This window comes from Tuber melanosporum, assembly GCF_000151645.1.
Source record: "Tuber melanosporum whole genome shotgun sequence assembly, scaffold_37, strain Mel28".
Lineage (NCBI taxonomy): Eukaryota > Fungi > Ascomycota > Pezizomycetes > Pezizales > Tuberaceae > Tuber > Tuber melanosporum.
Genome location: NW_003299052.1, coordinates 219,939 through 235,276, shown reverse-complemented (window position 1 = coordinate 235,276; position 15,338 = coordinate 219,939).

The following is a 15,338-nucleotide window of genomic DNA, read 5'->3' as shown; positions in this document are numbered from 1 at the left end:
AAGTGATCATCAGAGGCAGGGACTGAGGAGTTCTTGAATAGGGTTGTCGGTAGGAGAGGATATTGACGGCCAAAAACTGCGTTGTATGGTGACATTCCCAAGGTGTCTGAAAATCCGACATTGATATATGTGGCCAGTTCAATAAGGGCTGGTTCCCAGTTGGTCTGTCGTTCATTGATCATGTTCTTTATTCTGGTCTTAACTTCGCAGATTTTTCGTTCTGCTTGGCCATTAGTCTCATGGTATCCAGGGGCAGCCATAATGTGGTTGATTTCAAGGGAGGTCAAGGTTTGCTTCCAGAATCTGGCGGTGAACCGGGGATCAGCATCACTATCAATAGATAAGGGGAACCCATGGGGGGTAAAGAGGTGTCTTTGGAGGTTATTCCAGGTGTCTTTAGAGGAATCGGTAACTTTCATTGGTATCAGCCATGCATATCCACAAAATGGATCCAGTTCTACCAAGATGGTGTCGTATCCGGCGGGCTTGTTGAATGGTCCTGGGAAATCGATGGCATATGATTTGAATATTTCGCACGGTAGTTGAATGGTCTGCGCTTTCGCTTCAGGTTGTTGTGTCCAATCCTTATTTGCATGGCAGAGTTCACATTGTTTGACAAAATCGCGGAAATCCTTGCGCATCTCAGGCCAGTAAACATATTCTGAGGCATATTGGAGGTTGCGGTCCGCACTGTGGTGTTCTTTGTTGTGAATCTCAGAGATGACATATTCTCTAATAGTCATTCCATTGAATATATGGCCCTTTGGGATGAATAGGCAATGTTCACCATAACAGGTGCTGGTATAGACCATTCCGTTGGATATGTTGTAAGGTGCAAGATCTCCATGCCTGGAGCTATCCATGACTTTGAAGTAAATCGGGTCATGGCGGTATCCTGCTATTATTTGGCTTTGAAAAGAGGAGGTTAATTCTTCTGTGGTTGATCTAACATCTCATTCATCCTCCATCAGGTATCCTCTTGTTGGTTCGATAGGGGCATCCTCCTCCTCAAAGGTTTCATAGAGTTGTCGGCGATGCTCAGGAATAGTAGGGGGTCTGACCGAGACAATAGTTTCATTGTTGTATACTCGTAAGGGTCCACCATATAGTGGTCGTGAATTGATTGTGGGAGGAGAGGATGGCAGGGCGGACTGTGGGGGTTGTAAATAGGATATTGCGTCCATGTAGGCTGTTGCTTGGTCAAGTTCTTTAACACTTTGGTATCGTGTTGGAACAGGATCAAGGGTATGTGGAGGTGGGGTTGATTCATCTTTATCAATTACCTCTTCTGCTCCATCTGCGGTGTTGAAGCTGGTATTTATAGAATCCTCAGCAGGCATATAGTATGGTCGCTGGTATCTGTTGCCGAACTTACTCTCAGTCTGGTGAAAAGGGCAGGTGTCGTGATAACAGTGGGACCAGTGGAGTTTGCTTTGTTCAAGCTCGTGAGGAGGGGTACTGCGGAGCGTGCAATTGTCTTGCCATTCTTCATCCTCGTCCATTCCTCATTCCGTTCCGGCAGCATTGTAAATAGTGTAAGAGAAAGGAATGGAGGGAGTGGCGGAGCTGGCGGTAGCCATCGATAGTTCTTGTTCATAGGCGGTATCGTCAGGGCTCTCTTCACTTTGTCTTGTGTGATAATGAACAAGAGGAGGGTCTGCGAGGTCTTGATTCTCATATAGGCGGGAGAGAGCATTAGCTAAATAGTTCGTTGTTCCCGGGGTACAGATGATTTTTGCATCGTATTTGCTGATTTCACCTATCCATCTCGTTCTTCTCCTTCCAGGTATTCTTTCTGTTTTAAGATTAGTTAGGGGTTGGTGGTCGGTAACTATAGTGAAGGTATTGCCCATCAGGATGTGGTTGAAAGTGGCGAGAGCATCAATCACAGCAAGGGCTTCCTTGACTGTTATTCCATAGTTGATCTGTGAATTAGTGAACTTCCTGCTGTGTAATGCTGCCGGTCTTTCCATTTCATGGGAGGCCCCTTGTCCAACCCATGCTCCAACTCCAACATCCGATGCATCAGTAATTAGCCATATCGGTTCTGGTTTACTATAGTTGATAGGTTGAATAACGTTGGCATTTTTAATCAACTCCTTGATGTTGATAAAGGCTTGGTCATGAGTGTGGGTCCAGACAAATTCTGCATTGCCCGTAAGGTCTTTCAGCGGCACTGTCACAGTGGCATGGTGTGGTAGGAACTGGGAAATATAGTTGTCTAGTCCTAGGAAGCGAATGAGTTCCTTTTGATTCCGGGGTGTCGACCATTCCATTAAACAGGCTATTTTTCCAGGTGCTGCATCTATTCCTTCGTCATCTATAACATGTCCTATGATATCGAGTTTATCGGTAAACAGTATTGATTTGTTTCTGCTAGTGTAGAATTTAGCTTCCCTAAGTTTAGTACAAACCAAACCTATATGGTTGGCATGTTCTATTTTAGTGTTCAAGAAGATGAGAATGTCATCAATGTAGACCCAAACAAAATGGTGGAGGTATTCGCGGTGGAGGTTTTCCAATAATTCGCATAAAGGTGGTGGGCGCATTCATATCACCTTGTAACATAACTCGGCTAATGAAACTTCCGAAGGGTGCTTTGAAGCTGTTGTAGTGTTCGCTTTCTGGATCTAACCTTGTTTGGAAGTAGGCATTACTTAGGTAAATCTTACTTCGGAATCTAGCCCGTCCAACTGGATTTAGGATCTGGGTTTGGTTTGGGATAGCCGAGCTGTCCATAACAGTGTTTTCATTCCGTAGCTTGAGGTCAACCAAGGGGCGGATTCTTTTCCCATCTGCTTTGGGTTGAATAAACATAGGAGCGGCGCCTGGAGTTTCTGCTCGGTAGATGACTCCTCTTCTTTGTTGTTGGTTGATCCAATCACAATGTGGGCTTTTGTATGCGTCAAGAATAGAGTAGGTGGGTTGGTTCTTGAGATTAGAGGGGTCTCGGAGGCGAATGTAATGATTCACCTCTCTCATATGCTGTAGTTCTTCGGGTATTTGATCTGGGAAAACATCAGAGTATTCATCCAATAGTCGTTGGGCAGTTGCTTCACAGACTGCGGCTCGGTACTCTCCGCTTGTTGGCTTGCATGAAACTCTGACCTTCTGATCTGGGAAATCGATGGTTGATTCCCCATACCTGATTATAGCTTTGTGGTAGTTCAGGAATGGCATACCTATTAGGGCATCATATTTCGCGAAATTTCCAACCAGGATTTCCTGGGGGGATATGACTGCAGAACCAAGTCGAATAGTCGCACAACAGGTTTTATGGCTTGTGGATTGTGATCCTTTTACTTCCATATTGACTGGTATGGGTTGGTTAAGGTCTCGAGTTGGGAGTCCATGGACAGAGACAAAGGCATTACTGATTATATCTCTTCTGATTGCACCAGTGTCGAATAGGACTCAACCCTTTTTGCCCTTGATCAGGATAGTACCTTCCAGGGTGGTGTGTGCTTTGAATGTAGCCGGAGGTCAAACACTGTTGCATTCCACATCGATATATCCGATATGGATCTCTTCATATTCCCTGGATTGGGTATTATTGCTTTCAATATTGTTGGTCGAGGCTTCTTGATTAATTGCCTTTCCTTTCCCTTTCTTCGTAGGACAGTTCTTTTCCATGTGTCCTGTTTTTCCACATTCAAAACCTTCTCCTTTCTGCTGTCTTGATTCTTTGGAGGATTTTGTTTTCTTCTTGAAAGCAGGTGGGGTATTGTCTCCAGAGTTGCTGGAGGCTTTGTGCCGTGACTGGCTGTTCCTACTAGAGGATGTCTGTGTGTTGTAGGCCTTGGTCTCATGGAGAATGGCGTCCTTTCGTTCTGCTCTTGCAATTATTACTGCAATATCATCGCCATCTTCCTCGAGTGGTTCTACTTCTCGTCGGAGGGTAGGGTGCATAGTGTCGTAGAATCGTCGCTTCAGGATGTATTTGGAGATAATTCCTCTCTCCATTCGGTCCTTATATATCATGAGGTCCATAGCCACATCGGTGATTCGCTTGACATGTGTTCCGTTAACTTGCTGGAGCTGGTTGAATTTGTTGTATATGAGGTCGTTGGTTATAGAGGATTGGAATGGTCCTTTCAGGTAATCGAGAACTGTAGTTCCTCGGAATCTTACATTTCTGCCGTATTCCTTATAGTATTGGTGGTATGCATCGGTTGCCTATCCTTCGCAAAATGATCCAATGATAAGTCCGGTTGTAGGGTCTTCCACATCTTTTCCTTGTAAGAGTAGGAAGTGTGTGAGTTCCGTTGCCCATCAGTCAAAAGCTGCAGGTTTGAGGTCTTTTCCTTCTCCTGTGAACTTCGCTGGGAGGTGGAGTTTAAACTTACGAGGTTCAAAAGCTGCGGGTACCTCCTGTTCTTCAGGCCTAGCCGGAGATTTTCCTCCTCCAGAGGGCCCTCCTCCTGTGCTAGCCATATCTGACTCGCTACTGGATTCAGGGTGGATTGGAGGTGCAAAGAAAGGCTTCTTTGCTGGAGTAGAAGGGAATTCTCCTGGAGGTTGTGAGTCTTCCGTGTTTGCAGGATCACCCGGCTCTTTAGCCGAGCGTCTGGGTTGTTTCTTTCTTGTAAGGTCTTGCTGTGGGATTTGCTTCCCGCTCCTGGTCGTCAAAGACTCTATCTTGGATTTGAGACGAAGCCAAATGTGCTGTGATTTTGCCGCTTCTCTCTGATAGCGTTCTAAGGTGGATGTCGATAGGTTGATGAGGCCTAAATCCAGGGACAGGTTCTTAACCACTGGCTGAGGTTAAAAAAATGTATCGTGTTCACAAGGTGCTAATCACGTTATCGGTAATTGATATGATAGTAGGCCAGTGGCCTGCTCTTCCAGAGAGGAGGCGAGACCTGAGAACTAAAGGAGGCTTCCAGGATGTACTGAGGAACAAAGAAGTAACCATTCAACCAAGTATATTGAAATACTGTCTGTCGAAGTCTGCCTGTTCTATCGTAGAAACAGGCGGTCTTTAAATACACAAATTTCTTCATGTCTCGCCTGAACGAAACTAATCAAAGGTATCAATCGATACACTTTGGTGAAACTAGTTAAGTATCAAAGCGATACTTAAAACAAAATATAAAACAAAACCAAGTATCAAACGATACTTAAAACAAACCAAGTATCAAAGCGATACTTAAAACAAAACATAAAACAAATCCAAGTATCAAACAATACTTAAAACAAACCAAGTATCAAAGCGATACTTAAAACAAAACATAAAACAAAACCAATAACCGAGTACCCGTACCGGTTAGCGTGGCGGTAGGTTGTGATAATGGTGGCCCATCCACTCTTGTTGCTAGGCCTGCACCCGGGTTGAGAAGAGGAAGAGAAACAAGAAGCGCCAGGTCCAACAAGTCTAGACCTCAACTATGCCACTTATCCCTGACACGGAAGGGTCACTGCCTTCCCTGATTTGCTACTGCAAACCGGCTACGACAGAGTCCACAGCGGGTTCGCCACCTCTGGAGCGAGCTGAGAAGTTGGAGGAAGAGCTGAATACCTGGGCATGTTTGGTCAAGTGCCGATAGCTAGTGGACTATATTGTCCTGGCTGCTTCCGTCGAAGTTTTCGGGCTGCACTGCTGGTACGGTGCCCACCTGATTCTTCATGACGGTTCGTACCCTCTTGGCTAGTGAGCCCTGGCCCTGTAAGTCGGATTTCCATTGGGTCTACGCGCTTGGGTATTGGGTGTTTCTTTTATTTGAAAATGGGGATGGGTGCCGGGGTGGTCGGCAGGGTGTCACAGGATCATTGAGTGGTGAAACTTGGGCAGGTTTCTACTGTGGAGGAGGATATCGTGGGGTCACATTTAGGTGATGGTAGTGGATTTTTGTATTTTGTATGGGTCACTTGGCTGGTGGGTAGGCTGGCCTGTGGAGGATTTTTCTTTACTGTTGATAGCTTTGTATTTAGTGTTGGTGGTATGACATGGTATGGGCACGTTTGAGGTATGGGGTTGGAGGTTTAGTTAATTCGTAGTTAGTAGTATCCGGGATGCGACAACCTGGGGGCCCAGCCCTAGGGCTTGCCTTATGCCAGTAGTGGCGGTACGAGTATAATAAAATTAGATTGAATTCTAAGTACTTTTCCTACTTATTACTTTCACGAATCTAAAATACTTTTACAATCATTATCTTTATTGCAACAATATCGTTACGTCAAGGTAAGCTCTGCACGCACAAGTGTTAGAGAAAACTTATGATAGGCGTTCCCGATAGATGACAAAGGTCTTGTACTATCTGTAACATAGGCAGCAGCCTAGTGCCATGTGAAGACGAAGAAAGAAGAAGAAGAAGAAGAGAAGTATCTTTCCCCATCGCCAAGATCTAACTATCCGAGGAGGGATCGTTACAGCTAGCTATTTCTTAATATTGGCATCTGTAACTGGTATGGGTACTCGGCTATCCGTTTTGTTTTATGTTTTGTTTTAAATATTGCTTTGATACTTGGTTTGTTTGAAGTGTCGTTTGATACTAGGTTTTGTTTTATGTTTTGTTTTAAGTATTACTTTGATACTTAATTAGTTTTACCAAAGTGTATCGATTGATACCATGGTTTAGTTTTGTTCATGCTACACATGAACAGATTTATGTATTTACAGACTGCCTGTTTCTACAATAGAAAAGGCAGACTTCGACAGACAGTATTTTAATATACTTGGCTGAACGGTTACTTCTTTGTTGCTCAGTACACCCTCGAAGTCTCCTTTAGCTCTCAGCTCTGGCCTCCATGCTGGAAGGGCAGGCCACCTGCCAACTATTGTATCTATTACTGATAACATGATTCGTGCCTCACGAACACGTCACATTTTTTTAACCTCAGCTAGTGGTTAAGAACCTGTCCGTGGATTTAGGCCTAATCAACTTATCGATATCCACCTCACACCACTAGTGCCAAGAAGTGGCAGAATCACTGCACATTCGGCTTCATCACAAATCCAACATAGAGTCATTGACAACCAGGAGTGGGAAGCCAATCCCACGGCAAGACCATACAAGAAAGAAGCAACTGCGGCGCTCTGCTAAGGAGCTGGGAGAACCTGCAAATATGGAAGACACACAACCTCCAGGAGAATTCCGTTCTACTCTAGCAAAGAAGCCTTTCTTTGAACCTCCAATCAACCCCTATTCCAGTAGCGAATCAGACATGGCTATTACCGGTGGAGGGCCCTCAGGAGGAGGAAACTCTGGGGCTCGGCCTGAAGAAGAACAAGTACCTATAGCATATGAACCTCCTAAGTTCAAACTCCACCTCCCAGCGAAGTTTACTGCAGAAGGAAAAGACCTTAAACCTGAAGCCTTTAACTGATAGGCGATGGAACTCACACACTATCTTCTCATGCTAGGGAAAAATGTGGAAGACCCTACAACCAGCCAATAGATTGGATCATTCTGCGAAGAAAAGGCAAACGATGCATACCACCAATGCTATATGGAATACGGTGGAAATGTAAGATTAAGAGGATCTACAGTTCTCGATTACCTGAAAGGCCAATTCTAATCCTCTATTACCAACAACCTCTTATACAACAAATTTAACCAGCTCCACCAAGTCAACGGAACGCCTGTTAAGAGAATCACAGATGTAGCTACGGATCTGATGATATATAAGGACTGCATGAAGAATGGAAGTATTTCCAACTACATTCTAAAGCGACGATTCAATGATGCCATGCATCCTATCATCCGGTGAGAGGTAGAACCACGCGAAGATGACGACGATAATATTGCAATAATAATTGCAAGGACAGAATGAAAGGATGCCATCCTCCATGAAACCAAGGCACACAGGGCACTGACATCTTCTAGCAGTAATGGGCAACCATAGTCCAAGCACCCCAGCCACTCTGAAGAAGATACCCCACATGAGTTCAAGAAGAAAACCAAATCCTACAATCAATCAAGACAACAGAAAGGAGAATACTTAGAATGCGGAAAAACAGGACACATGGTAATGAACTACCCTACGAAGAAAGAGAAAGGAAAAGCAATTATGCACCAGTCATTAGTGAACAATATTGAAAATGATAGTGATGATACCCAATCCAGCGAATATGAGGAGATCCATATTGGATATATCGATGTGGAATGTAATAGTGTCTGACTTCCTGCTACATTTAAAGCATATACCGTCCTGGAAAGTACTATCCTCATCAATGGCAAAAAGGCTCAAGTGCTATTTGACACTGGCGTGATTGGAAGAGACATGATCAGCAATTCCTTTGTCTCTGTCCATGGACTCCCAACTCGAGACCTTAACCAGCCCATACAAGTCAATATGGTAGTAATAGGTTCACAATCTAGAAGCCATAAAACTTATAGCGCAACTATCCAGCGTGGTTCCGCCATCCTACCCCCTCAGGAAATACTAGTCAGAAACCTAGCCAAATATGATGCCTTGATAGGGATGCCATTCCTGCACCACCACAAAGCCATAGTCAGATGTGGGGCTTCAACTATCGATTTTCCAGATCAGAAGATCAGAGTCTCATACAAGCCAACAAGTAGAGAGTACCGAGCCACAGTCTGTGAAGCAACTGCCCAACACCTATTGGATGAGTACCCTGATGTTTTCCCTGATCGAATTCCTGAAGAACTACCACCTATGAGGGAAGTGAACCACCATATACGTCTTCGAGACCCCTCTAATCTTAAGAACCAAGCTACCTACTCCATCCCTAATGCATACAAAAGTCTACTATGTGACTGGATAAACTAACAACTAAGAAGAGGAGTCATCTACCGAGCCGAAGCACTAGGTGCTGCACTTATATTTGTCCAACTCAAGCAGATGGCTAAAGAATTCGCCCCCTGGTTGACCTCAAACTACGCAATGAAAACACGCTTATGGAGAGCTCCACTATCCCAAACCAAATCCAAATCCTAAATACAGTAGGACAGGCTAGATTCCCAAGCAACATTGATCTGAGCAATGCCTACTTCCAGACAAGGTTAGTTCCAGAAAGCGAATACTACAACAGCTACAAGACACCATTCAGAAGTTTCATTAGCCGAGTTATGTTACAAGGTGATATGAATGCGCCCGCCACCTTTGTGCTAATTATGGAAGATATCCTAAGCGAATACCTCCACCATTTTGTCTGGGTTTACATCAATAATATTCTTATTTTCACGAATTACAAAATAGAACATGCCTATCATATTGGTTTGGTTTGTACCAGACTAAGGCAAGCTAAGTTCTACGCTAGCAGAAACAAATCAATCCTTTTTGCCGATAAGCTCGATATCATAGGACATGTGATAGATGATGAAGGAATACATGCAGCCCCTGGAAAAATATCCTGCTTAACAGAATGGACAATACCCCGAAATCAAAAGCAACTCCTACGATTCTTAGGACAAGTCAACTATATCTCCCAGTTTTTACCACACTACGCTACTGTGACAGCACCACTTACAGAGCTTATCAGTAATGCGGAATTTTTTCTGGACCCACACTCATGACCAAGCCTTTACCAATATCAACGAATTGATTAAGAATGCCAATGTTATATGACCTATTGACTACAGTAAACCCGACCCGACATCGCTGATTACTGACGCATCGGACGTTGGAGTTGGAGTATGGGTTGGACAAGGAGCCTCTCATGATAAGGCATGACTGGCAGCATTACACGGTAGGAAATTCACTAATTCACAGATGAACTATGTAACAACGGACAAGGAAGCCTTTACTGTGATCTGTGCTCTCGCCGCTTCCAACCACATCCTAATCGGCAACACCTTCACCATTGTTACCGACCACCAACCTCTCACTAATCTTAACATGGAAAAGGTTCCTGGAAGGAAAAGAACATGATCGATAGGAGAAATCAGCAAATGCGATACAAAAATCATTTATACCCCTGGAAGAACCAACTATTTAGCTGATGATCTCTCCCACCTATATGAGAACCAAGAATGCACAGACCGTCCCCTTGTTTATGATCATGTAAGACAACCCGATGATAGCCCTGACGACACCTCCTATGAACAAGAACCATATATGGCCAGCATCAGTACTGCCTCTCTCTCCAACCCTTTCTCTTACACGATGTACAGAGCTGCTAGAACTAAATGAGGAAAGGTTATCAACGATGAATGGGAAGATGATTGCACCCTCTACAGTACACTTCCTCACGAGCTTGAGCAAAGCAGACTCCACTGGTCCCACTGTTATCTCTACACCAACCCTTTTCACTAGACTGAAATTGAATTCGGTAACAGATACCAGCGACCATAGTATATGTCTGCTGATGGTTCCAAAAACCCCTGTCTCGATACTGCAGAAGGAGCAGAAGAGATGATGGAGGAAGTTGATGATGAAGTGAGCCAACCTCTCCTTACTCTTAATCCTGCGCCAAGGCAACACCAAGGTATTGAAGAACTCGAACAAGCAGCAGCCTATATAGATGCAATATCTTACCTACACCCTCTGCAGTCAGCACCGACACTCTCTCACCCTCCAATCAATTCACGACCCCTATACGGTGGACTCTTACAATTATTCAACAATGAAACCATTGTTTCTGTCATGCCTCCTATGATTCCCAAGCATTGCTGACAGCTCTATGAAATCTTTGAAGAAGAGGAAGAACTCACCGAACTGACAAGAGGATCTCTCATTGAAGATGAGCAAGATGTTAGATCAACTATGGAAGAATTAACCTCCTTTTTCCGAAGCCAGATGATCGCTAGATACCGCCATGACCCAATCTATTTCAAACTGATGGATAGCTCAAGACGTGGAGACCTGACCCCCTACAACATATCCAATGGGATGGTCTATACTAGCACCCGTTATGGTGAACATTGCCTATATATCCTGAAAGGCCATATGTTCAATGGAATGACTATTAGGGAGTATGTTATCACCAAAATCCACAACAACGGATATCATAATACAGACCGCAATCTCCAATATGCCTCAGAATATGTTTACTGGCCTGAAATGCGAAAGGACTTCCGCCATTTTATTAAACAATGTGAATTATGTCAGGCAAATAAGGAACGAACACAACTATCTGAAGGGAAAGAGCAGACCCTCTAGCTACCATGCGAAATATTTGAATCCACACCGATCAATTTCGCAAGACCATTCAACAAGTCCGCTAGATATGACACTATCTTGGTAGCTGTGGATCGCTTTTCTGGATACACATGGCTCATACTAATGAAGGTTACCAATTCCTACAGAGACACCTGGAATAACCTCCAATAATACCTATTTACCCCCCATAGATACCCATTATCTATTGTCTGTGATGCTGATCCCCATTTTACCACCAGAATCTAGAAGTAAACCTTGACTTCCTTTTGAATCAACCAAATTATGGCTGCTCCTGGACACTATGAGACTAATGGCCAAGCAGAACGAAGGATCTGTGAAGTCAAGAATGGAATTAGGAATATGATCAATGAACGACAAACCAACTGGGAACCAGCACTCGTTGAGCTTGCTGCATACATTAATGCTGGATTTTCAGACACCTTGGGAATGTCTCCATACAAGGCAATCTTCGGCTGCCAATACCCCCTCCGACCTATAACTCTATTCCAGATCTCCTCAGTCCCTGCCTCCGATGACTACCTGAACCGCTATCAAGCAATTCGGAATGATACTTTTCCAGCGGTTAAAGCTGCCCGATTTCGGAGCACCACTGCTGCTCAAAAGCGATGATGCAAACATGTTCCTATTCTGTCAGGTGATATGCTCATGGTGCATGGAAATATGTTTATTACCCATGTGAAACGTAGCAAGAATCTACAACACCGATGGTGAGGACCTTTCAAGGTCTTATCTTTTGATGAGCATACAGAAAACTACACTGTCCAGATGGATGGACACATGTACTGCCGCAATACTGCAGTTTTCCACGCCTCTGCTGTGAAATGATTCCATACAAATGATGACTCCAAGTTCCCTGGAAGAATCCACTCTCGACCTGCTCCAATCATCATTGATAAGAAAGATAAATGGGAAGTTGAAGAAATCCGAGACCACTACCTGTGGCATGGAAATGATCAGTTCCTGGTCAAATGGAAAGGATACCCAATGAGCGAAAATAGCTGGGAACCACTAGAAGGACTGGAGCACGCTATGGATATGGTGAACGAATGGCGGAAAGACAACATGCCGAACGAATCCCTCCCTCCAATGATTAATTACATCACAATGTACTGGACACCAACAATGCTAAAGACTGCACGATGGCAAATGGAACTCGAAGCTAGGGATGGGCTTTGGACACCATACTTTGAATCGAAATTCGAAAGCTGCGATGAGGAAAATCATGCTATGGAACATGCTCTTATTAACCTCATCTGATCACCACCCTCCATCTGAATATCATAACAATGTCAAACTACGTGGAACTCGATGCGAGGCTGCGACAACAGCTTGTTGCACTGTTGTTGAACCGCTATGTTATCCAACCTGAAGACTACTTCACTATCCTCTGGGTAGACTATTGTCCTGATTGCACTAACATTTGGGTAGATGTACAGCATGAAGCTGGTATTCGTGACTACTGTGATCTGCATTTCTTGGAGTCTCCAGGTTTCCTTAGGATTTCTTCTAGTCCTAGGTGTGCCACCTTTAACGAAGAGCTGATAGTGGAAACTGAAGCTTTTAGTTTCTCAGACGCCGCTTTTGATGATTATTAGGTTTTTGTTTGTTTAAACAGTTGTTTTGTTTTGGGGAATGTAACCGGTACAGGTACTGGGTTATTGGTTTTGTTTTATGTTTTGTTTTAAGTATTGCTTTGATACTTGGTTCGTTTTAAGTATTGTCCGGGGACAAAATTAACTAGCTCTCAACAGCAATAGCAACACTCCCCTCCTCATCACCCTGCTCCCTCAACACTTTCTAAAGAAATTGCTCTACACCAACCAAAACCAAACCAATTTACTTAATTTTCTTTTTTCAATAAACTATGCCTCCTATTCTTTGCAGTCATGCTAAACAGCGTATTCCCTCGAAGCACCTTTCTGAGTTTACAAGCGGACAAATTCTCAGGTTATGGAAGCCTCAGATGACAAATCACCAAATTTCCCACTACCTTGACATTGCTCTCAGTACTGTTAAAAGCACATTTGCAAAGAGAGATTAAGAGGACAAGGAGAATGAAGGTAGAGGAAGACATCCTAAAACTACCAAGTTGCAGGATGATGCTATGGTAGAGGAAGCTCTCAAAAATCGTCATACCAGCTACTTTGAGATTGCTGAGAGAGTGGTTCCCATTGTTTCTGCTAAGACTGTGAAGAGAAGACTTGTACAAAAGCTTCTTAAAAAGTGGATGGCACAAGAGAGGGTTCATTTGAATGAGGATCTAGCTCAAAAGAGATTGGAATAGGCATTAGCCCATAGGAATTGGACAAGGCAGATGTGGAGAAGGAAGGCAATGTGGGAGGATGAGGTAGCTGTGGAGAGGGGAGGAGGAAAGAGAAGAAAATGGGTATTTAGATACCTAAAAGAAAAGTGGAATAAGGATTGTATTGAACCTACTGCTAGGAAAGGAGAGAGAAAGATTAGTAAGATGATGACTGGTTGTTTCTATGGTCAAACTCATGGTCTTTTTTTACCTGTTTTTCCTGATCCTACTTCTGCTGGAGTTGGAGTGACTGGAAAGTCAATTATTGATGTTTATGATCAATATGACTTTCCAGAGATATGGGAGTATATCAAGGAGCATGTTGGAGAGGAAGAGGTACTTTTGATCATTGACAATGCTAAGACTCACTTGCCTTTCAGGAGATGGCTCAGGAGAAATGGAATTTCTCTGATGGAAATTTCTCCCTATTCACCTGACCTCAATTCAATTGAAAACGTTTGGTCTCTGGTGAAAGACAAGCTTCATAAGCACTATTCTGAGCTGTTACTCCTGAAGGGCCCAGTCAATAAGATCAAAAAAATTATAGAGGAGGCTATCTCTCATTGTTGGAAACTTTTAGACCTAAAGGTTTTTGATACTTTGGCAGAATCAATGGTGGATAGGGTGGAAGCAATTATTAAAGCTGATGGATGGTATACTAAATATTAATTTATACTATGTATTTATATTTTTTAATGTTCTTTTGAGTTTTCATGATAGTGGGTTGGTAGGAGAGTGTGGTTGTCATCACCGAAGATTTTCCTGCTGTTGACAGCTAGTTAATTTGGTTCCCGGACAATATCGCTTGATACTTGGTTTTGTTTTATCTTTTGTTTTAAGTATGGCTTGGATAGTTGGTTTGTTTTTTATTTCATTTTAAGTATCACTTTGATACTTGGTTTTGTTTTATGTTTCGCTTTTAGTATCGCTTTGATACTTACGTAGTTTTACTAAAGTGTATCAATTGGTACCTTTGATTAGTTTCGTTCATGCTAGACATGAATAGATTTGTGTATTTAAAGACAGCCTGTTTCTACAATAGAAAAGGCAGACTTTGACAGACAGTATTTCTATATACTTGGTTGAATGGTTACTTCTTTGTTGCTCAGTACACCCTCGAAGCCTCCATTAGTTCTCAGCTCTCGCCTCCTCTCTGGAAGAGCAAGCCAACTGCCAACTATCGTATCTATTACCGATAACGTGATTAGCCCCTCGCAAACACGTTACAGCATCTCTGAGTACTCTATTAACAATATATTTGTTAGAGAATGATGTTCTATCACTCAGGCACAAATGGGTACCAACAAGTAGAAAGAGAAACACTCAGTGCATTTTTATTACTAAAATCTGATATGGTCATTTTCCTGTAAGATTTATCTGTCCAGAGGATTGTCCAATGCTGTTGCTCGCTGAGAACAAGTGTGCGACATGGAGGTGGAATATTATCCAAGTACAGACACTTACATACGTGTGTGAGGAAGCTTTTAATAGTTGACCATGGCCGGCCAATAATTTGAGCAATGAGAGCAATATTCTGGAGGCAGTGGAAACATCCTACAATTATACCTTTTTCTACATTCGTCATTTGAGTTCAAGTAGTCTTTGGGTTTTACTTTTTTGGCTTTGATTTATATGTGGATAGGTTAACCATTGGAAATTGGGATGAAATTAAAATTCAAGAATTATTTGAATAGAGGATCACAGTATAGTGGTGTAAATATTGGATGGTGCAGGTATCATACAGTCGCGCGATCAGGGTGCCGGCATTTGACAAGATGGCATTTTTGGTGAGGTTGCTTAATAAGACAATCATGAACAGCTCGGACAAGGCACTGTAAGCACCCAGACAGGTTTTAGAATAAAGAGAATCACTGTTAAATGTAACGTATCCAAGGTAGAAGTAAGACATCAAGGATTAACGAGACAGTGTGAAATCAATGTAAGATGA